The 27948-nt window shown below is 40.9% G+C and overlaps 30 non-coding genes across 30 annotated transcripts; 1 reads left to right on the plus strand and 29 right to left on the minus strand.

The window, feature by feature from the left end:
* Nucleotides 1-744: 744 nt before the first annotated feature.
* On the minus strand, nt 745-818 carry trnai-aau (transfer RNA isoleucine (anticodon AAU)). Its single transcript has one exon. It is a non-coding gene; the product is annotated as a tRNA-Ile (tRNA).
* Nucleotides 819-2042: 1224 nt separating this feature from the next.
* Nucleotides 2043-2116, minus strand: trnai-aau (transfer RNA isoleucine (anticodon AAU)). The gene has a single exon. It is a non-coding gene; the product is annotated as a tRNA-Ile (tRNA).
* Nucleotides 2117-2721: 605 nt separating this feature from the next.
* On the minus strand, nt 2722-2794 carry trnar-ucg (transfer RNA arginine (anticodon UCG)). The gene has a single exon. It is a non-coding gene; the product is annotated as a tRNA-Arg (tRNA).
* A 612-nt stretch (nt 2795-3406) lies between these two features.
* On the minus strand, nt 3407-3480 carry trnai-aau (transfer RNA isoleucine (anticodon AAU)). The gene has a single exon. It is a non-coding gene; the product is annotated as a tRNA-Ile (tRNA).
* Nucleotides 3481-4532: 1052 nt separating this feature from the next.
* Nucleotides 4533-4603, minus strand: trnai-aau (transfer RNA isoleucine (anticodon AAU)). The gene has a single exon. It is a non-coding gene; the product is annotated as a tRNA-Ile (tRNA).
* Nucleotides 4604-5826: 1223 nt separating this feature from the next.
* Nucleotides 5827-5900, minus strand: trnai-aau (transfer RNA isoleucine (anticodon AAU)). Its single transcript has one exon. It is a non-coding gene; the product is annotated as a tRNA-Ile (tRNA).
* Nucleotides 5901-7190: 1290 nt separating this feature from the next.
* trnai-aau (transfer RNA isoleucine (anticodon AAU)) lies at nt 7191-7264 on the minus strand. Its single transcript has one exon. It is a non-coding gene; the product is annotated as a tRNA-Ile (tRNA).
* Nucleotides 7265-8206: 942 nt separating this feature from the next.
* Nucleotides 8207-8279, minus strand: trnar-ucg (transfer RNA arginine (anticodon UCG)). Its single transcript has one exon. It is a non-coding gene; the product is annotated as a tRNA-Arg (tRNA).
* A 985-nt stretch (nt 8280-9264) lies between these two features.
* trnai-aau (transfer RNA isoleucine (anticodon AAU)) lies at nt 9265-9338 on the minus strand. The gene has a single exon. It is a non-coding gene; the product is annotated as a tRNA-Ile (tRNA).
* Nucleotides 9339-10460: 1122 nt separating this feature from the next.
* trnai-aau (transfer RNA isoleucine (anticodon AAU)) lies at nt 10461-10534 on the minus strand. The gene has a single exon. It is a non-coding gene; the product is annotated as a tRNA-Ile (tRNA).
* Nucleotides 10535-10870: 336 nt separating this feature from the next.
* trnai-aau (transfer RNA isoleucine (anticodon AAU)) lies at nt 10871-10944 on the minus strand. Its single transcript has one exon. It is a non-coding gene; the product is annotated as a tRNA-Ile (tRNA).
* A 942-nt stretch (nt 10945-11886) lies between these two features.
* trnar-ucg (transfer RNA arginine (anticodon UCG)) lies at nt 11887-11959 on the minus strand. The gene has a single exon. It is a non-coding gene; the product is annotated as a tRNA-Arg (tRNA).
* A 580-nt stretch (nt 11960-12539) lies between these two features.
* trnai-aau (transfer RNA isoleucine (anticodon AAU)) lies at nt 12540-12613 on the minus strand. Its single transcript has one exon. It is a non-coding gene; the product is annotated as a tRNA-Ile (tRNA).
* A 1031-nt stretch (nt 12614-13644) lies between these two features.
* On the minus strand, nt 13645-13717 carry trnar-ucg (transfer RNA arginine (anticodon UCG)). Its single transcript has one exon. It is a non-coding gene; the product is annotated as a tRNA-Arg (tRNA).
* A 612-nt stretch (nt 13718-14329) lies between these two features.
* On the minus strand, nt 14330-14403 carry trnai-aau (transfer RNA isoleucine (anticodon AAU)). The gene has a single exon. It is a non-coding gene; the product is annotated as a tRNA-Ile (tRNA).
* A 1031-nt stretch (nt 14404-15434) lies between these two features.
* Nucleotides 15435-15507, minus strand: trnar-ucg (transfer RNA arginine (anticodon UCG)). The gene has a single exon. It is a non-coding gene; the product is annotated as a tRNA-Arg (tRNA).
* A 612-nt stretch (nt 15508-16119) lies between these two features.
* Nucleotides 16120-16193, minus strand: trnai-aau (transfer RNA isoleucine (anticodon AAU)). The gene has a single exon. It is a non-coding gene; the product is annotated as a tRNA-Ile (tRNA).
* Nucleotides 16194-17224: 1031 nt separating this feature from the next.
* On the minus strand, nt 17225-17297 carry trnar-ucg (transfer RNA arginine (anticodon UCG)). Its single transcript has one exon. It is a non-coding gene; the product is annotated as a tRNA-Arg (tRNA).
* A 544-nt stretch (nt 17298-17841) lies between these two features.
* trnai-aau (transfer RNA isoleucine (anticodon AAU)) lies at nt 17842-17915 on the plus strand. Its single transcript has one exon. It is a non-coding gene; the product is annotated as a tRNA-Ile (tRNA).
* A 1286-nt stretch (nt 17916-19201) lies between these two features.
* Nucleotides 19202-19275, minus strand: trnai-aau (transfer RNA isoleucine (anticodon AAU)). Its single transcript has one exon. It is a non-coding gene; the product is annotated as a tRNA-Ile (tRNA).
* Nucleotides 19276-20306: 1031 nt separating this feature from the next.
* trnar-ucg (transfer RNA arginine (anticodon UCG)) lies at nt 20307-20379 on the minus strand. The gene has a single exon. It is a non-coding gene; the product is annotated as a tRNA-Arg (tRNA).
* Nucleotides 20380-21435: 1056 nt separating this feature from the next.
* On the minus strand, nt 21436-21509 carry trnai-aau (transfer RNA isoleucine (anticodon AAU)). Its single transcript has one exon. It is a non-coding gene; the product is annotated as a tRNA-Ile (tRNA).
* Nucleotides 21510-22111: 602 nt separating this feature from the next.
* On the minus strand, nt 22112-22187 carry trnar-ucg (transfer RNA arginine (anticodon UCG)). Its single transcript has one exon. It is a non-coding gene; the product is annotated as a tRNA-Arg (tRNA).
* A 574-nt stretch (nt 22188-22761) lies between these two features.
* On the minus strand, nt 22762-22835 carry trnai-aau (transfer RNA isoleucine (anticodon AAU)). Its single transcript has one exon. It is a non-coding gene; the product is annotated as a tRNA-Ile (tRNA).
* Nucleotides 22836-23364: 529 nt separating this feature from the next.
* On the minus strand, nt 23365-23437 carry trnar-ucg (transfer RNA arginine (anticodon UCG)). The gene has a single exon. It is a non-coding gene; the product is annotated as a tRNA-Arg (tRNA).
* A 1056-nt stretch (nt 23438-24493) lies between these two features.
* trnai-aau (transfer RNA isoleucine (anticodon AAU)) lies at nt 24494-24567 on the minus strand. Its single transcript has one exon. It is a non-coding gene; the product is annotated as a tRNA-Ile (tRNA).
* A 1290-nt stretch (nt 24568-25857) lies between these two features.
* trnai-aau (transfer RNA isoleucine (anticodon AAU)) lies at nt 25858-25931 on the minus strand. The gene has a single exon. It is a non-coding gene; the product is annotated as a tRNA-Ile (tRNA).
* A 605-nt stretch (nt 25932-26536) lies between these two features.
* trnar-ucg (transfer RNA arginine (anticodon UCG)) lies at nt 26537-26609 on the minus strand. The gene has a single exon. It is a non-coding gene; the product is annotated as a tRNA-Arg (tRNA).
* A 542-nt stretch (nt 26610-27151) lies between these two features.
* Nucleotides 27152-27225, minus strand: trnai-aau (transfer RNA isoleucine (anticodon AAU)). The gene has a single exon. It is a non-coding gene; the product is annotated as a tRNA-Ile (tRNA).
* Nucleotides 27226-27830: 605 nt separating this feature from the next.
* trnastop-uca (transfer RNA opal suppressor (anticodon UCA)) lies at nt 27831-27903 on the minus strand. The gene has a single exon. It is a non-coding gene; the product is annotated as a tRNA-Arg (tRNA).
* Nucleotides 27904-27948: the final 45 nt, after the last annotated feature.

The raw sequence follows: 27948 nt of genomic DNA on the forward strand, positions 1-27948 counted from the left end.
TCAACCACAAAGGGACTCAAAACCTCAATCTTCTGATCTGAAGTCAGATGACATGTCCATTAGGCCATGTGGTCACTGTAACTGGATACTTTCCTTTCCTCTTGATTTTTTTCTAGAAAGAGTTGACAAGAATCAAACAAGGAAAGGAATTCTTTTCTTCAGGGGCGGTTATGAATCAAGGAAGGTTATTGAGTGACTTGTTTACTCCTTAGACTGGATTAAGTAATGTTATCTTTCAGTCTTTGGGGATTTCACCATACTTGACGGTGAAGATTCTCAGTATTTTTTGTGCTTTCTCTCTTCTATGGAATGTATTACAGTATATGTATCATTCAGTAATTGGCCAGTAACACCTTGGTGTTATTAGCACCATGCTCTAACCATAGCTAACCAGCCTGCCTTGACTATCCTTATAACAAACTTTGTCAGAGAACTTAATCCAGCTAGAGTGGACAATTTATACACTTACTGTGTATTACCGGGGTTCTTACCGTCAACAAAGCTAACCACGAAGGGACTTGAACCCTCAATCTTCTGATTTGAAGTCAGACGCCTTGTCCATTAGGCCATGTGGTCCCTGTAATTGCACAATTCTTTAGATATCCCTACCAAACAAGAAATCAGTACATTTCAGAGGGTAAGGAAAACACTATTGAAAACTGGTCTCAGTCAAAGGTAAGGGTTCAAATGGGATTCTTTGTTTCCTCCTTGGAGAATTAGAATTGGTGTCTTTTTCAAGGTAAATGGCGTATATGGGGATTGAACCCATGACCTTGGCATTATTAGCACCACGCTCTAACCATCTGAGCTAACCGGCCTCTGGTGGGCTACTTTCCCGACAAAATTTGTCGGAGAACTTAATCCAGCCAGAGTGAACAATTTATACACTTGGGGTTCTTACCGTCAACAAAGCTAACGTGTCAACCACGAAGGGACACGAAGCCTCAATCTTCTGATTCGAAGTCAGACGCCTTGTCCACGTGGTCCTTGTAACGACATAATTCTTTAGATATCCCTACCAAACAAGAAATCAATACATTTCAGAGGGTAAGGAGAACACTATTGAAAACTGGTCTCAGTTGAAGGTAAGGAAAACACTTTTGAAAACTGGTCTCAGTCAAAGGTAAGGGTTCAAATGGGATTCTTTGTTTCCTCCTTGGAGAATTAGAATTGGTGTCTTTTTCAAAGTAAATGGCCAGTATGGGGATTGAACCCATGACCTTGGCTTTATTAGCACCATGCTCTAACCATAGCTAACCAGCCTGCCTTGACTATCCTCATAACAAACTTTGTCAGAGAACTTAATCCAGCTAGATTGGACAATTTATACACTTGGGGTTCTTACCGTCAACAAAGCTAACGTGTCAACCACGAAGGGACACGAACCCTCAATCTTCTGATTCGAAGTCAGACGCCTTGTCCACGTGGTCCTTGTAACGACATAATTCTTTAGATATCCCTACCAAACAAGAAATCAATACATTTCAGAGGGTAAGGAGAACACTATTGAAAACTGGTCTCAGTTGAAGGTAAGGAAAACACTATTGAAAACTGGTCTCAGTCAAAGGTAAGGGTTCAAATGGGATTCTTTGTTTCCTCCTTGGAGAATTAGAATTGGTGTCTTTTTCAAAGTAAATGGCCAGTATGGGGATTGAACCCATGACCTTGGTGTTATTAGCACCATGCTCTAACCATAGCTAACCAGCCTGCCTTGACTATCCTCATAACAAACTTTGTCAGAGAACTTAATCCAGCTAGATTGGACAATTTATACACTTGGGGTTCTTACCGTCAACAAAGCTAACGTGTCAACCACGAAGGGACACGAACCCTCAATCTTCTGATTCGAAGTCAGACGCCTTGTCCACGTGGTCCTTGTAACGACATAATTCTTTAGATATCCCTACCAAACAAGAAATCAATACATTTCAGAGGGTAAGGAGAACACTATTGAAAACTGGTCTCAGTCAAAGGTAAGGGTTCAAATGGGATTCTTTGTTTCCTCCTTGGAGAATTAGAACTGGTATCTTTTTCAAAGTTAATGGCCAGTATGGGGATTGAACCCATGACCTTGGCGTTATTAGCACCACGCTCTAACCATCTGAGCTAACCGGCCTCTGGTGGGCTACTTTCCCGACAAAATTTGTCGGAGAATTTAATCCAGCCAGAGTGAACAATTTATACACTTGAGGTTCTTTCCTTCAATAAAGCTAACCTGTCAACCACAAAGGGACTCAAAACCTCAATCTTCTGATCTGAAGTCAGATGACATGTCCATTAGGCCATGTGGTCACTGTAACTGGATACTTTCCTTTCCTCTTGATTTTTTTCTAGAAAGAGTTGACAAGAATCAAACAAGGAAAGGAATTCTTTTCTTCAGGGGCGGTTATGAATCAAGGAAGGTTATTGAGTGACTTGTTTACTCCTTAGACTGGATTAAGTAATGTTATCTTTCAGTCTTTGGGGATTTCACCATACTTGACGGTGAAGATTCTCAGTATTTTTTGTGCTTTCTCTCTTCTATGGAATGTATTACAGTATATGTATCATTCAGTAATTGGCCAGTAACACCTTGGTGTTATTAGCACCATGCTCTAACCATAGCTAACCAGCCTGCCTTGACTATCCTTATAACAAACTTTGTCAGAGAACTTAATCCAGCTAGAGTGGACAATTTATACACTTACTGTGTATTACCGGGGTTCTTACCGTCAACAAAGCTAACCACGAAGGGACTCGAACCCTCAATCTTCTGATTCGAAGTCAGACGCCTTGTCCATTAGGCCACGTGGTCCCTGTAATTGCACAATTCTTTAGATATCCCTACCAAACAAGAAATCAATACATTTCAGAGGGTAAGGAAAACACTATTGAAAACTGGTCTCAGTCAAAGGTAAGGGTTCAAATGGGATTCTTTGTTTCCTCCTTGGAGAATTAGAATTGGTGTCTTTTTCAAAGTAAATGGCCAGTATGGGGATTGAACCCATGACCTTGGCGTTATTAGCACCATGCTCTAACCATAGCTAACCAGCCTGCCTTGACTATCCTCATAACAAACTTTGTCAGAGAACTTAATCCAGCTAGATTGGACAATTTATACACTTGGGGTTCTTACCGTCAACAAAGCTAACGTGTCAACCACGAAGGGACACGAACCCTCAATCTTCTGATTCGAAGTCAGACGCCTTGTCCACGTGGTCCTTGTAACGACATAATTCTTTAGATATCCCTACCAAACAAGAAATCAATACATTTCAGAGGGTAAGGAGAACACTATTGAAAACTGGTCTCAGTTGAAGGTAAGGAAAACACTATTGAAAACTGGTCTCAGTCAAAGGTAAGGGTTCAAATGGGATTCTTTGTTTCCTCCTTGGAGAATTAGAATTGGTGTCTTTTTCAAAGTAAATGGCCAGTATGGGGATTGAACCCATGACCTTGGCGTTATTAGCACCACGCTCTAACCATCTGAGCTAACCGGCCTCTGGTGGGCTACTTTCCCGACAAAATTTGTCGGAGAACTTAATCCAGCCAGAGTGAACAATTTATACACTTGAGGTTCTTTCCTTCAATAGAGCTAACCTGTCAACCACAAAGGGACTCAAAACCTCAATCTTCTGATCTGAAGTCAGATGACATGTCCATTAGGCCATGTGGTCACTGTAACTGGATACTTTCCTTTCCTCTTGATTTTTTTCTAGAAAGAGTTGACAAGAATCAAACAAGGAAAGGAATTCTTTTCTTCAGGGGCGGTTATGAATCAAGGAAGGTTATTGAGTGACTTGTTTACTCCTTAGACTGGATTAAGTAATGTTATCTTTCAGTCTTTGGGGATTTCACCATACTTGTATACCAGTAACACCTTGGTGTTATTAGCACCATGCTCTAACCATAGCTAACCAGCCTGCCTTGACTATCCTTATAACAAACTTTGTCAGAGAACTTAATCCAGCTAGAGTGGACAATTTATACACTTACCGTGTATTACCGGGGTTCTTACCGTCAACAAAGCTAACCACGAAGGGACTCAAAACCTCAATCTTCTGATCTGAAGTCAGATGACATGTCCATCACTGTAACTGGATACTTTCCTTTCCTCTTGATTTTTTTCTAGAAAGAGTTGACAAGAATCAAACAAGGAAAGGAATTCTTTTCTTCAGGGGCGGTTATGAATCAAGGAAGGTTATTGAGTGACTTGTTTACTCCTTAGACTGGATTAAGTAATGTTATCTTTCAGTCTTTGGGGATTTCACCATACTTGTATACCAGTAACACCTTGGTGTTATTAGCACCATGCTCTAACCATAGCTAACCAGCCTGCCTTGACTATCCTTATAACAAACTTTGTCAGAGAACTTAATCCAGCTAGAGTGGACAATTTATACACTTACCGTGTATTACCGGGGTTCTTACCGTCAACAAAGCTAACCACGAAGGGACTCGAACCCTCAATCTTCTGATTTGAAGTCAGACGCCTTGTCCTTGTACATTTCAGAGGGTACATTCAGAGGGTACATTTACTTTTTCAAAGTAAATGGCCAGTATGGGGATTGAACCCATGACCTTGGCGTTATTAGCACCATGCTTTAACCATAGCTAACCAGCCTGCCTTGACTATCCTCATAACAAACTTTGTCAGAGAACTTAATCCAGCCAGAGTGAACAATTTATACACTTGGGGTTCTTACCGTCAACAAAGCTAACGTGTCAACCACGAAGGGACACGAAGCCTCAATCTTCTGATTCGAAGTCAGACGCCTTGTCCACGTGGTCCTTGTAACGACATAATTCTTTAGATATCCCTACCAAACAAGAAATCAATACATTTCAGAGGGTAAGGAGAACACTATTGAAAACTGGTCTCAGTTGAAGGTAAGGAAAACACTTTTGAAAACTGGTCTCAGTCAAAGGTAAGGGTTCAAATGGGATTCTTTGTTTCCTCCTTGGAGAATTAGAATTGGTGTCTTTTTCAAAGTAAATGGCCAGTATGGGGATTGAACCCATGACCTTGGCTTTATTAGCACCATGCTCTAACCATAGCTAACCAGCCTGCCTTGACTATCCTCATAACAAACTTTGTCAGAGAACTTAATCCAGCTAGATTGGACAATTTATACACTTGGGGTTCTTACCGTCAACAAAGCTAACGTGTCAACCACGAAGGGACACGAACCCTCAATCTTCTGATTCGAAGTCAGACGCCTTGTCCACGTGGTCCTTGTAACGACATAATTCTTTAGATATCCCTACCAAACAAGAAATCAATACATTTCAGAGGGTAAGGAGAACACTATTGAAAACTGGTCTCAGTTGAAGGTAAGGAAAACACTATTGAAAACTGGTCTCAGTCAAAGGTAAGGGTTCAAATGGGATTCTTTGTTTCCTCCTTGGAGAATTAGAATTGGTGTCTTTTTCAAAGTAAATGGCCAGTATGGGGATTGAACCCATGACCTTGGCGTTATTAGCACCATGCTCTAACCATAGCTAACCAGCCTGCCTTGACTATCCTCATAACAAACTTTGTCAGAGAACTTAATCCAGCTAGATTGGACAATTTATACACTTGGGGTTCTTACCGTCAACAAAGCTAACGTGTCAACCACGAAGGGACACGAACCCTCAATCTTCTGATTCGAAGTCAGACGCCTTGTCCACGTGGTCCTTGTAACGACATAATTCTTTAGATATCCCTACCAAACAAGAAATCAATACATTTCAGAGGGTAAGGAGAACACTATTGAAAACTGGTCTCAGTCAAAGGTAAGGGTTCAAATGGGATTCTTTGTTTCCTCCTTGGAGAATTAGAATTGGTATCTTTTTCAAAGTTAATGGCCAGTATGGGGATTGAACCCATGACCTTGGCGTTATTAGCACCATGCTCTAACCATCTGAGCTAACCGGCCTCTGGTGGGCTACTTTCCCGACAAAATTTGTCGGAGAATTTAATCCAGCCAGAGTGAACAATTTATACACTTGAGGTTCTTTCCTTCAATAGAGCTAACCTGTCAACCACAAAGGGACTCAAAACCTCAATCTTCTGATCTGAAGTCAGATGACATGTCCATTAGGCCATGTGGTCACTGTAACTGGATACTTTCCTTTCCTCTTGATTTTTTTCTAGAAAGAATTGACAAGAATCAAACAAGGAAAGGAATTATTTTCTTCAGGGGCGGTTATGAATCAAGGAAGGTTATTGAGTGACTTGTTTACTCCTTAGACTGGATTAAGTAATGTTATCTTTCAGTCTTTGGGGATTTCACCATACTTGACGGTGAAGATTCTCAGTATTTTTTGTGCTTTCTCTCTTCTATGGAATGTATTACAGTATATGTATCATTCAGTAATTGGCCAGTAACACCTTGGTGTTATTAGCACCATGCTCTAACCATAGCTAACCAGCCTGCCTTGACTATCCTTATAACAAACTTTGTCAGAGAACTTAATCCAGCTAGAGTGGACAATTTATACACTTACTGTGTATTACCGGGGTTCTTACCGTCAACAAAGCTAACCACGAAGGGACTCGAACCCTCAATCTTCTGATTTGAAGTCAGACGCCTTGTCCATTAGGCCACGTGGTCCCTGTAATTGCACAATTCTTTAGATATCCCTACCAAACAAGAAATCAATACATTTCAGAGGGTAAGGAAAACACTATTGAAAACTGGTCTCAGTCAAAGGTAAGGGTTCAAATGGGATTCTTTGTTTCCTCCTTGGAGAATTAGAATTGGTGTCTTTTTCAAAGTAAATGGCCAGTATGGGGATTGAACCCATGACCTTGGCGTTATTAGCACCATGCTCTAACCATAGCTAACCAGCCTGCCTTGACTATCCTCATAACAAACTTTGTCAGAGAACTTAATCCAGCTAGATTGGACAATTTATACACTTGGGGTTCTTACCGTCAACAAAGCTAACGTGTCAACCACGAAGGGACACGAACCCTCAATCTTCTGATTCGAAGTCAGACGCCTTGTCCACGTGGTCCTTGTAACGACATAATTCTTTAGATATCCCTACCAAACAAGAAATCAATACATTTCAGAGGGTAAGGAGAACACTATTGAAAACTGGTCTCAGTTGAAGGTAAGGAAAACACTATTGAAAACTGGTCTCAGTCAAAGGTAAGGGTTCAAATGGGATTCTTTGTTTCCTCCTTGGAGAATTAGAATTGGTGTCTTTTTCAAAGTAAATGGCCAGTATGGGGATTGAACCCATGACCTTGGCGTTATTAGCACCACGCTCTAACCATCTGAGCTAACCGGCCTCTGGTGGGCTACTTTCCTGCCAAAATTTGTCGGAGAACTTAATCCAGCCAGAGTGAACAATTTATACACTTGAGGTTCTTTCCTTCAATAGAGCTAACCTGTCAACCACAAAGGGACTCAAAACCTCAATCTTCAGATCTGAAGTCAGATGACATGTCCATTAGGCCATGTGGTCACTGTAACTGGATACTTTCCTTTCCTCTTGATTTTTTTCTAGAAAGAGTTGACAAGAATCAAACAAGGAAAGGAATTCTTTTCTTCAGGGGCGGTTATGAATCAAGGAAGGTTATTGAGTGACTTGTTTACTCCTTAGACTGGATTAAGTAATGTTATCTTTCAGTCTTTGGGGATTTCACCATACTTGTATACCAGTAACACCTTGGTGTTATTAGCACCATGCTCTAACCATAGCTAACCAGCCTGCCTTGACTATCCTTATAACAAACTTTGTCAGAGAACTTAATCCAGCTAGAGTGGACAATTTATACACTTACCGTGTATTACCGGGGTTCTTACCGTCAACAAAGCTAACCACGAAGGGACTCAAAACCTCAATCTTCTGATCTGAAGTCAGATGACATGTCCATCACTGTAACTGGATACTTTCCTTTCCTCTTGATTTTTTTCTAGAAAGAGTTGACAAGAATCAAACAAGGAAAGGAATTCTTTTCTTCAGGGGCGGTTATGAATCAAGGAAGGTTATTGAGTGACTTGTTTACTCCTTAGACTGGATTAAGTAATGTTATCTTTCAGTCTTTGGGGATTTCACCATACTTGTATACCAGTAACACCTTGGTGTTATTAGCACCATGCTCTATCCATAGCTAACCAGCCTGCCTTGACTATCCTTATAACAAACTTTGTCAGAGAACTTAATCCAGCTAGAGTGGACAATTTATACACTTACCGTGTATTACCGGGGTTCTTACCGTCAACAAAGCTAACCACGAAGGGACTCGAACCCTCAATCTTCTTATTCGAAGTCAGACGCCTTGTCCATTAGGCCACGTGGTCCCTGTAATTGCACAATTCTTTAGATATCCCTACCAAACAAGAAATCAATACATTTCAGAGGGTACATTCAGAGGGTACATTTACTTTTTCAAAGTAAATGGCCAGTATGGGGATTGAACCCATGACCTTGGCTTTATTAGCACCATGCTCTAACCATAGCTAACCAGCCTGCCTTGACTATCCTCATAACAAACTTTGTCAGAGAACTTAATCCAGCTAGATTGGACAATTTATACACTTGGGGTTCTTACCGTCAACAAAGCTAACGTGTCAACCACGAAGGGACACGAACCCTCAATCTTCTGATTCGAAGTCAGACGCCTTGTCCACGTGGTCCTTGTAACGACATAATTCTTTAGATATCCCTACCAAACAAGAAATCAATACATTTCAGAGGGTAAGGAGAACACTATTGAAAACTGGTCTCAGTTGAAGGTAAGGAAAACACTATTGAAAACTGGTCTCAGTCAAAGGTAAGGGTTCAAATGGGATTCTTTGTTTCCTCCTTGGAGAATTAGAATTGGTGTCTTTTTCAAAGTAAATGGCCAGTATGGGGATTGAACCCATGACCTTGGCGTTATTAGCACCATGCTCTAAGCATAGCTAACCAGCCTGCCTTGACTATCCTCATAACAAACTTTGTCAGAGAACTTAATCCAGCTAGATTGGACAATTTATACACTTGGGGTTCTTACCGTCAACAAAGCTAACGTGTCAACCACGAAGGGACACGAACCCTCAATCTTCTGATTCGAAGTCAGACGCCTTGTCCACGTGGTCCTTGTAACGACATAATTCTTTAGATATCCCTACCAACAAGAAATCAATACATTTCAGAGGGTAAGGAGAACACTATTGAAAACTGGTCTCAGTTGAAGGTAAGGAAAACACTATTGAAAACTGGTCTCAGTCAAAGGTAAGGGTTCAAATGGGATTCTTTGTTTCCTCCTTGGAGAATTAGAATTGGTGTCTTTTTCAAAGTTAATGGCCAGTATGGGGATTGAACCCATGACCTTGGCGTTATTAGCACCACGCTCTAACCATCTGAGCTAACCGGCCTCTGGTGGGCTACTTTCCCGACAAAATTTGTCGGAGAATTTAATCCAGCCAGAGTGAACAATTTATACACTTGAGGTTCTTTCCTTCAATAGAGCTAACCTGTCAACCACAAAGGGACTCAAAACCTCAATCTTCTGATCTGAAGTCAGATGACATGTCCATTAGGCCATGTGGTCACTGTAACTGGATACTTTCCTTTCCTCTTGATTTTTTTCTAGAAAGAGTTGACAAGAATCAAACAAGGAAAGGAATTCTTTTCTTCAGGGGCGGTTATGAATCAAGGAAGGTTATTGAGTGACTTGTTTACTCCTTAGACTGGATTAAGTAATGTTATCTTTCAGTCTTTGGGGATTTCACCATACTTGACGGTGAAGATTCTCAGTATTTTTTGTGCTTTCTCTCTTCTATGGAATGTATTACAGTATATGTATCATTCAGTAATTGGCCAGTAACACCTTGGTGTTATTAGCACCATGCTCTAACCATAGCTAACCAGCCTGCCACGTGGTCCCTGTAATTGCACAATTCTTTAGATATCCCTACCAAACAAGAAATCAATACATTTCAGAGGGTAAGGAAAACACTATTGAAAACTGGTCTCAGTCAAAGGTAAGGGTTCAAATGGGATTCTTTGTTTCCTCCTTGGAGAATTAGAATTGGTGTCTTTTTCAAAGTAAATGGCCAGTATGGGGATTGAACCCATGACCTTGGCGTTATTAGCACCATGCTCTAACCATAGCTAACCAGCCTGCCTTGACTATCCTCATAACAAACTTTGTCAGAGAACTTAATCCAGCTAGATTGGACAATTTATACACTTGGGGTTCTTACCGTCAACAAAGCTAACGTGTCAACCACGAAGGGACACGAACCCTCAATCTTCTGATTCGAAGTCAGACGCCTTGTCCACGTGGTCCTTGTAACGACATAATTCTTTAGATATCCCTACCAAACAAGAAATCAATACATTTCAGAGGGTAAGGAGAACACTATTGAAAACTGGTCTCAGTTGAAGGTAAGGAAAACACTATTGAAAACTGGTCTCAGTCAAAGGTAAGGGTTCAAATGGGATTCTTTGTTTCCTCCTTGGAGAATTAGAATTGGTGTCTTTTTCAAAGTAAATGGCCAGTATGGGGATTGAACCCATGACCTTGGCGTTATTAGCACCACGCTCTAACCATCTGAGCTAACCGGCCTCTGGTGGGCTACTTTCCCGACAAAATTTGTCGGAGAATTTAATCCAGCCAGAGTGAACAATTTATACACTTGAGGTTCTTTCCTTCAATAGAGCTAACCTGTCAACCACAAAGGGACTCAAAACCTCAATCTTCTGATTCGAAGTCAGACGCCTTGTCCACGTGGTCCTTGTAACGACATAATTCTTTAGATATCCCTACCAAACAAGAAATCAATACATTTCAGAGGGTAAGGAGAACACTATTGAAAACTGGTCTCAGTCAAAGGTAAGGGTTCAAATGGGATTCTTTGTTTCCTCCTTGGAGAATTAGAATTGGTGTCTTTTTCAAAGTAAATGGCCAGTATGGGGATTGAACCCATGACCTTGGCGTTATTAGCACCACGCTCTAACCATCTGAGCTAACCGGCCTCTGGTGGGCTACTTTCCCGACAAAATTTGTCGGAGAACTTAATCCAGCCAGAGTGAACAATTTATACACTTGAGGTTCTTTCCTTCAATAGAGCTAACCTGTCAACCACAAAGGGACTCAAAACCTCAATCTTCTGATCTGAAGTCAGATGACATGTCCATTAGGCCATGTGGTCACTGTAACTGGATACTTTCCTTTCCTCTTGATTTTTTTCTAGAAAGAGTTGACAAGAATCAAACAAGGAAAGGAATTCTTTTCTTCAGGGGCGGTTATGAATCAAGGAAGGTTATTGAGTGACTTGTTTACTCCTTAGACTGGATTAAGTAATGTTATCTTTCAGTCTTTGGGGATTTCACCATACTTGTATACCAGTAACACCTTGGTGTTATTAGCACCATGCTCTAACCATAGCTAACCAGCCTGCCTTGACTATCCTTATAACAAACTTTGTCAGAGAACTTAATCCAGCTAGAGTGGACAATTTATACACTTACCGTGTATTACCGGGGTTCTTACCGTCAACAAAGCTAACCACGAAGGGACTCGAACCCTCAATCTTCTGATCTGAAGTCAGATGACATGTCCATCACTGTAACTGGATACTTTCCTTTCCTCTTGATTTTTTTCTAGAAAGAGTTGACAAGAATCAAACAAGGAAAGGAATTCTTTTCTTCAGGGGCGGTTATGAATCAAGGAAGGTTATTGAGTGACTTGTTTACTCCTTAGACTGGATTAAGTAATGTTATCTTTCAGTCTTTGGGGATTTCACCATACTTGTATACCAGTAACACCTTGGTGTTATTAGCACCATGCTCTAACCATAGCTAACCAGCCTGCCTTGACTATCCTTATAACAAACTTTGTCAGAGAACTTAATCCAGCTAGAGTGGACAATTTATACACTTACCGTGTATTACCGGGGTTCTTACCGTCAACAAAGCTAACCACGAAGGGACTCGAACCCTCAATCTTCTGATTCGAAGTCAGACGCCTTGTCCATTAGGCCACGTGGTCCCTGTAATTGCACAATTCTTTAGATATCCCTACCAAACAAGAAATCAATACATTTCAGAGGGTACATTCAGAGGGTACATTTACTTTTTCAAAGTAAATGGCCAGTATGGGGATTGAACCCATGACCTTGGCGTTATTAGCACCATGCTCTAACCATAGCTAACCAGCCTGCCTTGACTATCCTCATAACAAACTTTGTCAGAGAACTTAATCCAGCTAGATTGGACAATTTATACACTTGGGGTTCTTACCGTCAACAAAGCTAACGTGTCAACCACGAAGGGACACGAACCCTCAATCTTCTGATTCGAAGTCAGACGCCTTGTCCACGTGGTCCTTGTAACGACATAATTCTTTAGATATCCCTACCAAACAAGAAATCAATACATTTCAGAGGGTAAGGAGAACACTATTGAAAACTGGTCTCAGTTGAAGGTAAGGAAAACACTATTGAAAACTGGTCTCAGTTGAAGGTAAGGAAAACACTATTGAAAACTGGTCTCAGTCAAAGGTAAGGGTTCAAATGGGATTCTTTGTTTCCTCCTTGGAGAATTAGAATTGGTGTCTTTTTCAAAGTAAATGGCCAGTATGGGGATTGAACCCATGACCTTGGCGTTATTAGCACCACGCTCTAACCATCTGAGCTAACTGGCCTCTGGTGGGCTACTTTCCCGACAAAATTTGTCGGAGAATTTAATCCAGCCAGAGTGAACAATTTATACACTTGAGGTTCTTTCCTTCAATAGAGCTAACCTGTCAACCACAAAGGGACTCAAAACCTCAATCTTCTGATCTGAAGTCAGATGACATGTCCATTAGGCCATGTGGTCACTGTAACTGGATACTTTCCTTTCCTCTTGATTTTTTTCTAGAAAGAGTTGACAAGAATCAAACAAGGAAAGGAATTCTTTTCTTCAGGGGCGGTTATGAATCAAGGAAGGTTATTGAGTGACTTGTTTACTCCTTAGACTGGATTAAGTAATGTTATCTTTCAGTCTTTGGGGATTTCACCATACTTGACGGTGAAGATTCTCAGTATTTTTTGTGCTTTCTCTCTTCTATGGAATGTATTACAGTATATGTATCATTCAGTAATTGGCCAGTAACACCTTGGTGTTATTAGCACCATGCTCTAACCATAGCTAACCAGCCTGCCTTGACTATCCTTATAACAAACTTTGTCAGAGAACTTAATCCAGCTAGAGTGGACAATTTATACACTTACCGTGTATTACCGGGGTTCTTACCGTCAACAAAGCTAACCACGAAGGGACTCAAAACCTCAATCTTCTGATCTGAAGTCAGATGACATGTCCATTAGGCCATGTGGTCACTGTAACTGGATACTTTCCTTTCCTCTTGATTTTTTTCAAGAAAGAGTTGACAAGAATCAAACAAGGAAAGGAATTCTTTTCTTCAGGGGCGGTTATGAATCAAGGAAGGTTATTGAGTGACTTGTTTACTCCTTAGACTGGATTAAGTAATGTTATCTTTCAGTCTTTGGGGATTTCACCATACTTGTATACCAGTAACACCTTGGTGTTATTAGCACCATGCTCTAACCATAGCTAACCAGCCTGCCTTGACTATCCTTATAACAAACTTTGTCAGAGAACTTAATCCAGCTAGAGTGGACAATTTATACACTTACCGTGTATTACTGGGGTTCTTACCGTCAACAAAGCTAACCACGAAGGGACTCGAACCCTCAATCTTCTGATTCGAAGTCAGACGCCTTGTCCATTAGGCCACGTGGTCCCTGTAATTGCACAATTCTTTAGATATCCTTACCAAACAAGAAATCAGTACATTTCAGAGGGTAAGGAAAACACTATTGAAAACTGGTCTGAGTCAAAGGTAAGGGTTCAAATGGGATTCTTTGTTTCCTCCTTGGAGAATTAGAATTGGTGTCTTTTTCAAAGTAAATGGCGTGTATGGGGATTGAACCCATGACCTTGGCGTTATTAGCACCATGCTCTAACCATAGCTAACCAGCCTGCCTTGACTATCCTCATAACAAACTTTGTCAGAGAACTTAATCCAGCTAGATTGGACAATTTATACACTTGGGGTTCTTACCGTCAACAAAGCTAACGTGTCAACCACGAAGGGACACGAACCCTCAATCTTCTGATTCGAAGTCAGACGCCTTGTCCACGTGGTCCTTGTAACGACATAATTCTTTAGATATCCCTACCAAACAAGAAATCAATACATTTCAGAGGGTAAGGAGAACACTATTGAAAACTGGTCTCAGTTGAAGGTAAGGAAAACACTATTGAAAACTGGTCTCAGTCAAAGGTAAGGGTTCAAATGGGATTCTTTGTTTCCTCCTTGGAGAATTAGAATTGGTGTCTTTTTCAAAGTAAATGGCCAGTATGGGGATTGAACCCATGACCTTGGTGTTATTAGCACCACGCTCTAACCATCTGAGCTAACCGGCCTCTGGTGGGCTACTTTCCCGACAAAATTTGTCGGAGAATTTAATCCAGCCAGAGTGAACAATTTATACACTTGAGGTTCTTTCCTTCAATAGAGCTAACCTGTCAACCACAAAGGGACTCAAAACCTCAATCTTCTGATCTGAAGTCAGATGACATGTCCATTAGGCCATGTGGTCACTGTAACTGGATACTTTCCTTTCCTCTTGATTTTTTTCTAGAAAGAGTTGACAAGAATCAAACAAGGAAAGGAATTATTTTCTTCAGGGGCGGTTATGAATCAAGGAAGGTTATTGAGTGACTTGTTTACTCCTTAGACTGGATTAAGTAATGTTATCTTTCAGTCTTTGGGGATTTCACCATACTTGACGGTGAAGATTCTCAGTATTTTTTGTGCTTTCTCTCTTCTATGGAATGTATTACAGTATATGTATCATTCAGTAATTGGCCAGTAACACCTTGGTGTTATTAGCACCATGCTCTAACCATAGCTAACCAGCCTGCCTTGACTATCCTTATAACAAACTTTGTCAGAGAACTTAATCCAGCTAGAGTGGACAATTTATACACTTACCGTGTATTACCGGGGTTCTTACCGTCAACAAAGCTAACCACGAAGGGACTCAAAACCTCAATCTTCTGATCTGAAGTCAGATGACATGTCCATTAGGCCATGTGGTCACTGTAACTGGATACTTTCCTTTCCTCTTGATTTTTTTCAAGAAAGAGTTGACAAGAATCAAACAAGGAAAGGAATTCTTTTCTTCAGGGGCGGTTATGAATCAAGGAAGGTTATTGAGTGACTTGTTTACTCCTTAGACTGGATTAAGTAATGTTATCTTTCAGTCTTTGGGGATTTCACCATACTTGTATACCAGTAACACCTTGGTGTTATTAGCACCATGCTCTAACCATAGCTAACCAGCCTGCCTTGACTATCCTTATAACAAACTTTGTCAGAGAACTTAATCCAGCTAGAGTGGACAATTTATACACTTACCGTGTATTACTGGGGTTCTTACCGTCAACAAAGCTAACCACGAAGGGACTCGAACCCTCAATCTTCTGATTCGAAGTCAGACGCCTTGTCCATTAGGCCACGTGGTCCCTGTAATTGCACAATTCTTTAGATATCCCTACCAAACAAGAAATCAGTACATTTCAGAGGGTAAGGAAAACACTATTGAAAACTGGTCTGAGTCAAAGGTAAGGGTTCAAATGGGATTCTTTGTTTCCTCCTTGGAGAATTAGAATTGGTGTCTTTTTCAAAGTAAATGGCGTGTATGGGGATTGAACCCATGACCTTGGCGTTATTAGCACCATGCTCTAACCATAGCTAACCAGCCTGCCTTGACTATCCTCATAACAAACTTTGTCAGAGAACTTAATCCAGCTAGATTGGACAATTTATACACTTGGGGTTCTTACCGTCAACAAAGCTAACGTGTCAACCACGAAGGGACACGAACCCTCAATCTTCTGATTCGAAGTCAGACGCCTTGTCCACGTGGTCCTTGTAACGACATAATTCTTTAGATATCCCTACCAAACAAGAAATCAATACATTTCAGAGGGTAAGGAGAACACTATTGAAAACTGGTCTCAGTTGAAGGTAAGGAAAACACTATTGAAAACTGGTCTCAGTCAAAGGTAAGGGTTCAAATGGGATTCTTTGTTTCCTCCTTGGAGAATTAGAATTGGTGTCTTTTTCAAAGTAAATGGCCAGTATGGGGATTGAACCCATGACCTTGGCGTTATTAGCACCACGCTCTAACCATCTGAGCTAACCGGCCTCTGGTGGGCTACTTTCCCGACAAAATTTGTCGGAGAATTTAATCCAGCCAGAGTGAACAATTTATACACTTGAGGTTCTTTCCTTCAATAGAGCTAACCTGTCAACCACAAAGGGACTCAAAACCTCAATCTTCTGATCTGAAGTCAGATGACATGTCCATTAGGCCATGTGGTCACTGTAACTGGATACTTTCCTTTCCTCTTGATTTTTTTCTAGAAAGAGTTGACAAGAATCAAACAAGGAAAGGAATTATTTTCTTCAGGGGCGGTTATGAATCAAGGAAGGTTATTGAGTGACTTGTTTACTCCTTAGACTGGATTAAGTAATGTTATCTTTCAGTCTTTGGGGATTTCACCATACTTGACGGTGAAGATTCTCAGTATTTTTTGTGCTTTCTCTCTTCTATGGAATGTATTACAGTATATGTATCATTCAGTAATTGGCCAGTAACACCTTGGTGTTATTAGCACCATGCTCTAACCATAGCTAACCAGCCTGCCTTGACTATCCTTATAACAAACTTTGTCAGAGAACTTAATCCAGCTAGAGTGGACAATTTATACACTTACCGTGTATTACCGGGGTTCTTACCGTCAACAAAGCTAACCACGAAGGGACTCAAAACCTCAATCTTCTGATCTGAAGTCAGATGACATGTCCATTAGGCCATGTGGTCACTGTAACTGGATACTTTCCTTTCCTCTTGATTTTTTTCAAGAAAGAGTTGACAAGAATCAAACAAGGAAAGGAATTCTTTTCTTCAGGGGCGGTTATGAATCAAGGAAGGTTATTGAGTGACTTGTTTACTCCTTAGACTGGATTAAGTAATGTTATCTTTCAGTCTTTGGGGATTTCACCATACTTGTATACCAGTAACACCTTGGTGTTATTAGCACCATGCTCTAACCATAGCTAACCAGCCTGCCTTGACTATCCTTATAACAAACTTTGTCAGAGAACTTAATCCAGCTAGAGTGGACAATTTATACACTTACCGTGTATTACTGGGGTTCTTACCGTCAACAAAGCTAACCACGAAGGGACTCGAACCCTCAATCTTCTGATTCGAAGTCAGACGCCTTGTCCATTAGGCCACGTGGTCCCTGTAATTGCACAATTCTTTAGATATCCCTACCAAACAAGAAATCAGTACATTTCAGAGGGTTAGAGCATGGTGCTAATAACACCAAGGTGTTACTGGCCAATTACTGAATGATACATATACTGTAATACATTCCATAGAAGAGAGAAAGCACAAAAAATACTGAGAATCTTCACCGTCAAGTATGGTGAAATCCCCAAAGACTGAAAGATAACATTACTTAATCCAGTCTAAGGAGTAAACAAGTCACTCAACAACCTTCCTTGATTCATAACCGCCCCTGAAGAAAAGAATTCCTTTCCTTGTTTGATTCTGGTCAACTCTTTCTAGAAAAAAATCAAGAGGAAAGGAAAGTATCCAGTTACAGTGACCACATGGCCTAATGGACATGTCATCTGACTGCAGATCAGAAGATTGAGGTTTTGAGTCCCTTTGTGGTTGACAGGTTAGCTCTATTGAAGGAAAGAACCTCAAGTGTATAAATTGTTCACTCTGGCTGGATTAAGTTCTCCGACAAATTTTGTCGGGAAAGTAGCCCACCAGAGGCCGGTTAGCTCAGATGGTTAGAGCATGGTGCTAATAACGCCAAGGTCATGGGTTCAATCCCCATACTGGCCATTTACTTTGAAAAAGACACCAATTCTAATTCTCCAAGGAGGAAACAAAGAATCCCATTTGAACCCTTACCTTTGACTGAGACCAGTTTTCAATAGTGTTTTCCTTACCTTCAACTGAGACCAGTTTTCAATAGTGTTCTCCTTACCCTCTGAAATGTATTGATTTCTTGTTTGGTAGGGATATCTAAAGAATTATGTCGTTACAAGGACCACGTGGACAAGGCGTCTGACTTCGAATCAGAAGATTGAGGGTTCGTGTCCCTTCGTGGTTGACACGTTAGCTTTGTTGACGGTAAGAACCCCAAGTGTATAAATTGTCCAATCTAGCTGGATTAAGTTCTCTGACAAAGTTTGTTATGAGGAGAGTCAAGGCAGGCTGGTTAGCTATGGTTAGAGCATGGTGCTAATAACGCCAAGGTCATGGGTTCAATCCCCATACTGGCCATTTACTTTGAAAAAGACACCAATTCTAATTCTCCAAGGAGGAAACAAAGAATCCCATTTGAACCCTTACCTTTGACTGAGACCAGTTTTCAATAGTGTTTTCCTTACCTTCAACTGAGACCAGTTTTCAATAGTGTTCTCCTTACCCTCTGAAATGTATTGATTTCTTGTTTGGTAGGGATATCTAAAGAATTATGTCGTTACAAGGACCACGTGGACAAGGCGTCTGACTTCGAATCAGAAGATTGAGGGTTCGTGTCCCTTCGTGGTTGACACGTTAGCTTTGTTGACGGTAAGAACCCCAAGTGTATAAATTGTCCAATCTAGCTGGATTAAGTTCTCTGACAAAGTTTGTTATGAGGATAGTCAAGGCAGGCTGGTTAGCTATGGTTAGAGCATGGTGCTAATAACGCCAAGGTCATGGGTTCAATCCCCATACACGCCATTTACTTTGAAAAAGACACCAATTCTAATTCTCCAAGGAGGAAACAAAGAATCCCATTTGAACCCTTACCTTTGACTCAGACCAGTTTTCAATAGTGTTTTCCTTACCGTCAACAAAGCTAACGTGTCAACCACGAAGGGACACGAACCCTCAATCTTCTGATTCGAAGTCAGACGCCTTGTCCACGTGGTCCTTGTAACGACATAATTCTTTAGATATCCCTACCAAACAAGAAATCAATACATTTCAGAGGGTAAGGAGAACACTATTGAAAACTGGTCTCAGTTTAAGGTAAGGAAAACACTATTGAAAACTGGTCTCAGTCAAAGGTAAGGGTTCAAATGGGATTCTTTGTTTCCTCCTTGGAGAATTAGAATTGGTGTCTTTTTCAAAGTAAATGGCCAGTATGGGGATTGAACCCATGACCTTGGCGTTATTAGCACCACGCTCTAACCATCTGAGCTAACCGGCCTCTGGTGGGCTACTTTCCCGACAAAATTTGTCGGAGAATTTAATCCAGCCAGAGTGAACAATTTATACACTTGAGGTTCTTTCCTTCAATAGAGCTAACCTGTCAACCACAAAGGGACTCAAAACCTCAATCTTCTGATCTGAAGTCAGATGACATGTCCATTAGGCCATGTGGTCACTGTAACTGGATACTTTCCTTTCCTCTTGATTTTTTTCTAGAAAGAGTTGACAAGAATCAAACAAGGAAAGGAATTATTTTCTTCAGGGGCGGTTATGAATCAAGGAAGGTTATTGAGTGACTTGTTTACTCCTTAGACTGGATTAAGTAATGTTATCTTTCAGTCTTTGGGGATTTCACCATACTTGACGGTGAAGATTCTCAGTATTTTTTGTGCTTTCTCTCTTCTATGGAATGTATTACAGTATATGTATCATTCAGTAATTGGCCAGTAACACCTTGGTGTTATTAGCACCATGCTCTAACCATAGCTAACCAGCCTGCCTTGACTATCCTTATAACAAACTTTGTCAGAGAACTTAATCCAGCTAGAGTGGACAATTTATACACTTACCGTGTATTACCGGGGTTCTTACCGTCAACAAAGCTAACCACGAAGGGACTCAAAACCTCAATCTTCTGATCTGAAGTCAGATGACATGTCCATTAGGCCATGTGGTCACTGTAACTGGATACTTTCCTTTCCTCTTGATTTTTTTCAAGAAAGAGTTGACAAGAATCAAACAAGGAAAGGAATTCTTTTCTTCAGGGGCGGTTATGAATCAAGGAAGGTTATTGAGTGACTTGTTTACTCCTTAGACTGGATTAAGTAATGTTATCTTTCAGTCTTTGGGGATTTCACCATACTTGTATACCAGTAACACCTTGGTGTTATTAGCACCATGCTCTAACCATAGCTAACCAGCCTGCCTTGACTATCCTTATAACAAACTTTGTCAGAGAACTTAATCCAGCTAGAGTGGACAATTTATACACTTACCGTGTATTACTGGGGTTCTTACCGTCAACAAAGCTAACCACGAAGGGACTCGAACCCTCAATCTTCTGATTCGAAGTCAGACGCCTTGTCCATTAGGCCACGTGGTCCCTGTAATTGCACAATTCTTTAGATATCCCTACCAAACAAGAAATCAGTACATTTCAGAGGGTAAGGAAAACACTATTGAAAACTGGTCTGAGTCAAAGGTAAGGGTTCAAATGGGATTCTTTGTTTCCTCCTTGGAGAATTAGAATTGGTGTCTTTTTCAAAGTAAATGGCGTGTATGGGGATTGAACCCATGACCTTGGCGTTATTAGCACCATGCTCTAACCATAGCTAACCAGCCTGCCTTGACTATCCTCATAACAAACTTTGTCAGAGAACTTAATCCAGCTAGATTGGACAATTTATACACTTGGGGTTCTTACCGTCAACAAAGCTAACGTGTCAACCACGAAGGGACACGAACCCTCAATCTTCTGATTCGAAGTCAGACGCCTTGTCCACGTGGTCCTTGTAACGACATAATTCTTTAGATATCCCTACCAAACAAGAAATCAATACATTTCAGAGGGTAAGGAGAACACTATTGAAAACTGGTCTCAGTTGAAGGTAAGGAAAACACTATTGAAAACTGGTCTCAGTCAAAGGTAAGGGTTCAAATGGGATTCTTTGTTTCCTCCTTGGAGAATTAGAATTGGTGTCTTTTTCAAAGTAAATGGCCAGTATGGGGATTGAACCCATGACCTTGGCGTTATTAGCACCATGCTCTAACCATAGCTAACCAGCCTGCCTTGACTCTCCTCATAACAAACTTTGTCAGAGAACTTAATCCAGCTAGATTGGACAATTTATACACTTGGGGTTCTTACCGTCAACAAAGCTAACGTGTCAACCACGAAGGGACACGAACCCTCAATCTTCTGATTCGAAGTCAGACGCCTTGTCCACGTGGTCCTTGTAACGACATAATTCTTTAGATATCCCTACCAAACAAGAAATCAATACATTTCAGAGGGTAAGGAGAACACTATTGAAAACTGGTCTCAGTTGAAGGTAAGGAAAACACTATTGAAAACTGGTCTCAGTCAAAGGTAAGGGTTCAAATGGGATTCTTTGTTTCCTCCTTGGAGAATTAGAATTGGTGTCTTTTTCAAAGTAAATGGCCAGTATGGGGATTGAACCCATGACCTTGGCGTTATTAGCACCATGCTCTAACCATCTGAGCTAACCGGCCTCTGGTGGGCTACTTTCCCGACAAAATTTGTCGGAGAACTTAATCCAGCCAGAGTGAACAATTTATACACTTGAGGTTCTTTCCTTCAATAGAGCTAACCTGTCAACCACAAAGGGACTCAAAACCTCAATCTTCTGATCTGCAGTCAGATGACATGTCCATTAGGCCATGTGGTCACTGTAACTGGATACTTTCCTTTCCTCTTGATTTTTTTCTAGAAAGAGTTGACCAGAATCAAACAAGGAAAGGAATTCTTTTCTTCAGGGGCGGTTATGAATCAAGGAAGGTTGTTGAGTGACTTGTTTACTCCTTAGACTGGATTAAGTAATGTTATCTTTCAGTCTTTGGGGATTTCACCATACTTGACGGTGAAGATTCTCAGTATTTTTTGTGCTTTCTCTCTTCTATGGAATGTATTACAGTATATGTATCATTCAGTAATTGGCCAGTAACACCTTGGTGTTATTAGCACCATGCTCTAACCATAGCTAACCAGCCTGCCTTGACTATCCTTATAACAAACTTTGTCAGAGAACTTAATCCAGCTAGAGTGGACAATTTATACACTTACCGTGTATTACCGGGGTTCTTACCGTCAACAAAGCTATCCACGAAGGGACTCGAACCCTCAATCTTCTGATTCGAAGTCAGACGCCTTGTCCATTAGGCCACGTGGTCCCTGTAATTGCACAATTCTTTAGATATCCCTACCAAACAAGAAATCAATACATTTCAGAGGGTAAGGAAAACACTATTGAAAACTGGTCTCAGTCAAAGGTAAGGGTTCAAATGGGATTCTTTGTTTCCTCCTTGGAGAATTAGAATTGGTGTCTTTTTCAAAGTAAATGGCCAGTATGGGGATTGAACCCATGACCTTGGCGTTATTAGCACCATGCTCTAACCATAGCTAACCAGCCTGCCTTGACTATCCTCATAACAAACTTTGTCAGAGAACTTAATCCAGCTAGATTGGACAATTTATACACTTGGGGTTCTTACCGTCAACAAAGCTAACGTGTCAACCACGAAGGGACACGAACCCTCAATCTTCTGATTCGAAGTCAGACGCCTTGTCCACGTGGTCCTTGTAACGACATAATTCTTTAGATATCCCTACCAAACAAGAAATCAATACATTTCAGAGGGTAAGGAGAACACTATTGAAAACTGGTCTCAGTCAAAGGTAAGGGTTCAAATGGGATTCTTTGTTTCCTCCTTGGAGAATTAGAATTGGTGTCTTTTTCAAAGTAAATGGCCAGTATGGGGATTGAACCCATGACCTTGGCGTTATTAGCACCACGCTCTAACCATCTGAGCTAACCGGCCTCTGGTGGGCTACTTTCCCGACAAAATTTGTCGGAGAATTTAATCCAGCCAGAGAGAACAATTTATACACTTGAGGTTCTTTCCTTCAATAGAGCTAACCTGTCAACCACAAAGGGACTCAAAACCTCAATCTTCTGATCTGAAGTCAGATGACATGTCCATTAGGCCATGTGGTCACTGTAACTGGATACTTTCCTTTCCTCTTGATTTTTTTCTAGAAAGAGTTGACAAGAATCAAACAAGGAAAGGAATTATTTTCTTCAGGGGCGGTTATGAATCAAGGAAGGTTATTGAGTGACTTGTTTACTCCTTAGACTGGATTAAGTAATGTTATCTTTCAGTCTTTGGGGATTTCACCATACTTGTATACCAGTAACACCTTGGTGTTATTAGCACCATGCTCTAACCATAGCTAACCAGCCTGCCTTGACTATCCTTATAACAAACTTTGTCAGAGAACTTAATCCAGCTAGAGTGGACAATTTATACACTTACCGTGTATTACTGGGGTTCTTACCGTCAACAAAGCTAACCACGAAGGGACTCGAACCCTCAATCTTCTGATTCGAAGTCAGACGCCTTGTCCATTAGGCCACGTGGTCCCTGTAATTGCACAATTCTTTAGATATCCCTACCAAACAAGAAATCAGTACATTTCAGAGGGTAAGGAAAACACTATTGAAAACTGGTCTGAGTCAAAGGTAAGGGTTCAAATGGGATTCTTTGTTTCCTCCTTGGAGAATTAGAATTGGTGTCTTTTTCAAAGTAAATGGCGTGTATGGGGATTGAACCCATGACCTTGGCGTTATTAGCACCATGCTCTAACCATAGCTAACCAGCCTGCCTTGACTATCCTCATAACAAACTTTGTCAGAGAACTTAATCCAGCTAGATTGGACAATTTATACACTTGGGGTTCTTACCGTCAACAAAGCTAACGTGTCAACCACGAAGGGACACGAACCCTCAATCTTCTGATTCGAAGTCAGACGCCTTGTCCACGTGGTCCTTGTAACGACATAATTCTTTAGATATCCCTACCAAACAAGAAATCAATACATTTCAGAGGGTAAGGAGAACACTATTGAAAACTGGTCTCAGTTGAAGGTAAGGAAAACACTATTGAAAACTGGTCTCAGTCAAAGGTAAGGGTTCAAATGGGATTCTTTGTTTCCTCCTTGGAGAATTAGAATTGGTGTCTTTTTCAAAGTAAATGGCCAGTATGGGGATTGAACCCATGACCTTGGCGTTATTAGCACCATGCTCTAACCATAGCTAACCAGCCTGCCTTGACTCTCCTCATAACAAACTTTGTCAGAGAACTTAATCCAGCTAGATTGGACAATTTATACACTTGGGGTTCTTACCGTCAACAAAGCTAACGTGTCAACCACGAAGGGACACGAACCCTCAATCTTCTGATTCGAAGTCAGACGCCTTGTCCACGTGGTCCTTGTAACGACATAATTCTTTAGATATCCCTACCAAACAAGAAATCAATACATTTCAGAGGGTAAGGAGAACACTATTGAAAACTGGTCTCAGTTGAAGGTAAGGAAGACACTATTGAAAACTGGTCTCAGTCAAAGGTAAGGGTTCAAATGGGATTCTTTGTTTCCTCCTTGGAGAATTAGAATTGGTGTCTTTTTCAAAGTAAATGGCCAGTATGGGGATTGAACCCATGACCTTGGCGTTATTAGCACCATGCTCTAACCATCTGAGCTAACCGACCTCTGGTGGGCTACTTTCCCGACAAAATTTGTCGGAGAACTTAATCCAGCCAGAGTGAACAATTTATACACTTGAGGTTCTTTCCTTCAATAGAGCTAACCTGTCAACCACAAAGGGACTCAAAACCTCAATCTTCTGATCTGCAGTCAGATGACATGTCCATTAGGCCATGTGGTCACTGTAACTGGATACTTTCCTTTCCTCTTGATTTTTTTCTAGAAAGAGTTGACCAGAATCAAACAAGGAAAGGAATTCTTTTCTTCAGGGGCGGTTATGAATCAAGGAAGGTTGTTGAGTGACTTGTTTACTCCTTAGACTGGATTAAGTAATGTTATCTTTCAGTCTTTGGGGATTTCACCATACTTGACGGTGAAGATTCTCAGTATTTTTTGTGCTTTCTCTCTTCTATGGAATGTATTACAGTATATGTATCATTCAGTAATTGGCCAGTAACACCTTGGTGTTATTAGCACCATGCTCTAACCATAGCTAACCAGCCTGCCTTGACTATCCTTATAACAAACTTTGTCAGAGAACTTAATCCAGCTAGAGTGGACAAATTATACACTTACCGTGTATTACCGGGGTTCTTACCGTCAACAAAGCTAACCACGAAGGACCTCGAACCCTCAATCTTCTGATTCGAAGTCAGACGCCTTGTCCATTAGGCCACGTGGTCCCTGTAATTGCACAATTCTTTAGATATCCCTACCAAACAAGAAATCAATACATTTCAGAGGGTAAGGAAAACACTATTGAAAACTGGTCTCAGTCAAAGGTAAGGGTTCAAATGGGATTCTTTGTTTCCTCCTTGGAGAATTAGAATTGGTGTCTTTTTCAAAGTAAATGGCCAGTATGGGGATTGAACCCATGACCTTGGCGTTATTAGCACCATGCTCTAACCATAGCTAACCAGCCTGCCTTGACTATCCTCATAACAAACTTTGTCAGAGAACTTAATCCAGCTAGATTGGACAATTTATACACTTGGGGTTCTTACCGTCAACAAAGCTAACGTGTCAACCACGAAGTGACACGAACCCTCAATCTTCTGATTCGAAGTCAGATGCCTTGTCCACGTGGTCCTTGTAACGACATAATTCTTTAGATATCCCTACCAAACAAGAAATCAATACATTTCAGAGGGTAAGGAGAACACTATTGAAAACTGGTCTCAGTTGAAGGTAAGGAAAACACTATTGAAAACTGGTCTCAGTCAAAGGTAAGGGTTCAAATGGGATTCTTTGTTTCCTCCTTGGAGAATTAGAATTGGTGTCTTTTTCAAAGTAAATGGCCAGTGTGGGGATTGAACCCATGACCTTGGCGTTATTAGCACCATGCTCTAACCATCTGAGCTAACCAGCCTCTGGTGGGCTACTTTCCCGACAAAATTTGTCGGAGAACTTAATCCAGCCAGAGTGAACAATTTATACACTTGAGGTTCTTTCCTTCAATAGAGCTAACCTGTCAACCACAAAGGGACTCAAAACCTCAATCTTCTGATCTGCAGTCAGATGACATGTCCATTAGGCCATGTGGTCACTGTAACTGGATACTTTCCTTTCCTCTTGATTTTTTTCTAGAAAGAGTTGACCAGAATCAAACAAGGAAAGGAATTCTTTTCTTCAGGGGCGGTTATGAATCAAGGAAGGTTGTTGAGTGACTTGTTTACTCCTTAGACTGGATTAAGTAATGTTATCTTTCAGTCTTTGGGGATTTCACCATACTTGACGGTGAAGATTCTCAGTATTTTTTGTGCTTTCTCTCTTCTATGGAATGTATTACAGTATATGTATCATTCAGTAATTGGCCAGTAACACCTTGGTGTTATTAGCACCATGCTCTAACCATAGCTAACCAGCCTGCCTTGACTATCCTTATAACAAACTTTGTCAGAGAACTTAATCCAGCTAGAGTGGACAAATTATACACTTACCGTGTATTACCGGGGTTCTTACCGTCAACAAAGCTAACCACGAAGGGACTCGAACCCTCAATCTTCTGATTCGAAGTCAGACGCCTTGTCCATTAGGCCACGTGGTCCCTGTAATTGCACAATTCTTTAGATATTCCTACCAAACAAGAAATCAATACATTTCAGAGGGTACATTCAGAGGGTACATTTACTTTTTCAAAGTAAATGGCCAGTATGGGGATTGAACCCATGACCTTGGCGTTATTAGCACCATGCTCTAACCATAGCTAACCAGCCTGCCTTGACTATCCTCATAACAAACTTTGTCAGAGAACTTAATCCAGCTAGATTGGACAATTTATACACTTGGGGTTCTTACCGTCAACAAAGCTAACGTGTCAACCACGAAGGGACACGAACCCTCAATCTTCTGATTCGAAGTCAGACGCCTTGTCCACGTGGTCCTTGTAACGACATAATTCTTTAGATATCCCTACCAAACAAGAAATCAATACATTTCAGAGGGTAAGGAGAACACTATTGAAAACTGGTCTCAGTTGAAGGTAAGGAAAACACTATTGAAAACTGGTCTCAGTCAAAGGTAAGAGTTCAAATGGGATTCTTTGTTTCCTCCTTGGAGAATTAGAATTGGTGTCTTTTTCAAAGTAAATGGCCAGTATGGGGATTGAACCCATGACCTTGGCGTTATTAGCACCACGCTCTAACCATCTGAGCTAACCGGCCTCTGGTGGGCTACTTTCCCGACAAAATTTGTCGGAGAATTTAATCCAGCCAGAGTGAACAATTTATACACTTGAGGTTCTTTCCTTCAATAGAGCTAACCTGTCAACCACAAAGGGACTCAAAACCTCAATCTTCTGATCTGAAGTCAGATGACATGTCCATTAGGCCATGTGGTCACTGTAACTGGATACTTTCCTTTCCTCTTGATTTTTTTCTAGAAAGAGTTGACAAGAATCAAACAAGGAAAGGAATTATTTTCTTCAGGGGCGGTTATGAATCAAGGAAGGTTATTGAGTGACTTGTTTACTCCTTAGACTGGATTAAGTAATGTTATCTTTCAGTCTTTGGGGATTTCACCATACTTGACGGTGAAGATTCTCAGTATTTTTTGTGCTTTCTCTCTTCTATGGAATGTATTACAGTATATGTATCATTCAGTAATTGGCCAGTAACACCTTGGTGTTATTAGCACCATGCTCTAACCATAGCTAGCCAGCCTGCCTTGACTATCCTTATAACAAACTTTGTCAGAGAACTTAATCCAGCTAGAGTGGACAATTTATACACTTACCGTGTATTACCGGGGTTCTTACCGTCAACAAAGCTAACCACGAAGGGACTCGAACCCTCAATCTTCTGATTCGAAGTCAGATGCCTTGTCCATTAGGCCACGTGGTCCCTGTAATTGCACAATTCTTTAGATATCCCTACCAAACAAGAAAT

This window comes from Labrus bergylta, chromosome 10 (assembly GCF_963930695.1).
Source record: "Labrus bergylta chromosome 10, fLabBer1.1, whole genome shotgun sequence".
Taxonomy (NCBI): Eukaryota; Metazoa; Chordata; class Actinopteri; order Labriformes; family Labridae; genus Labrus; species Labrus bergylta.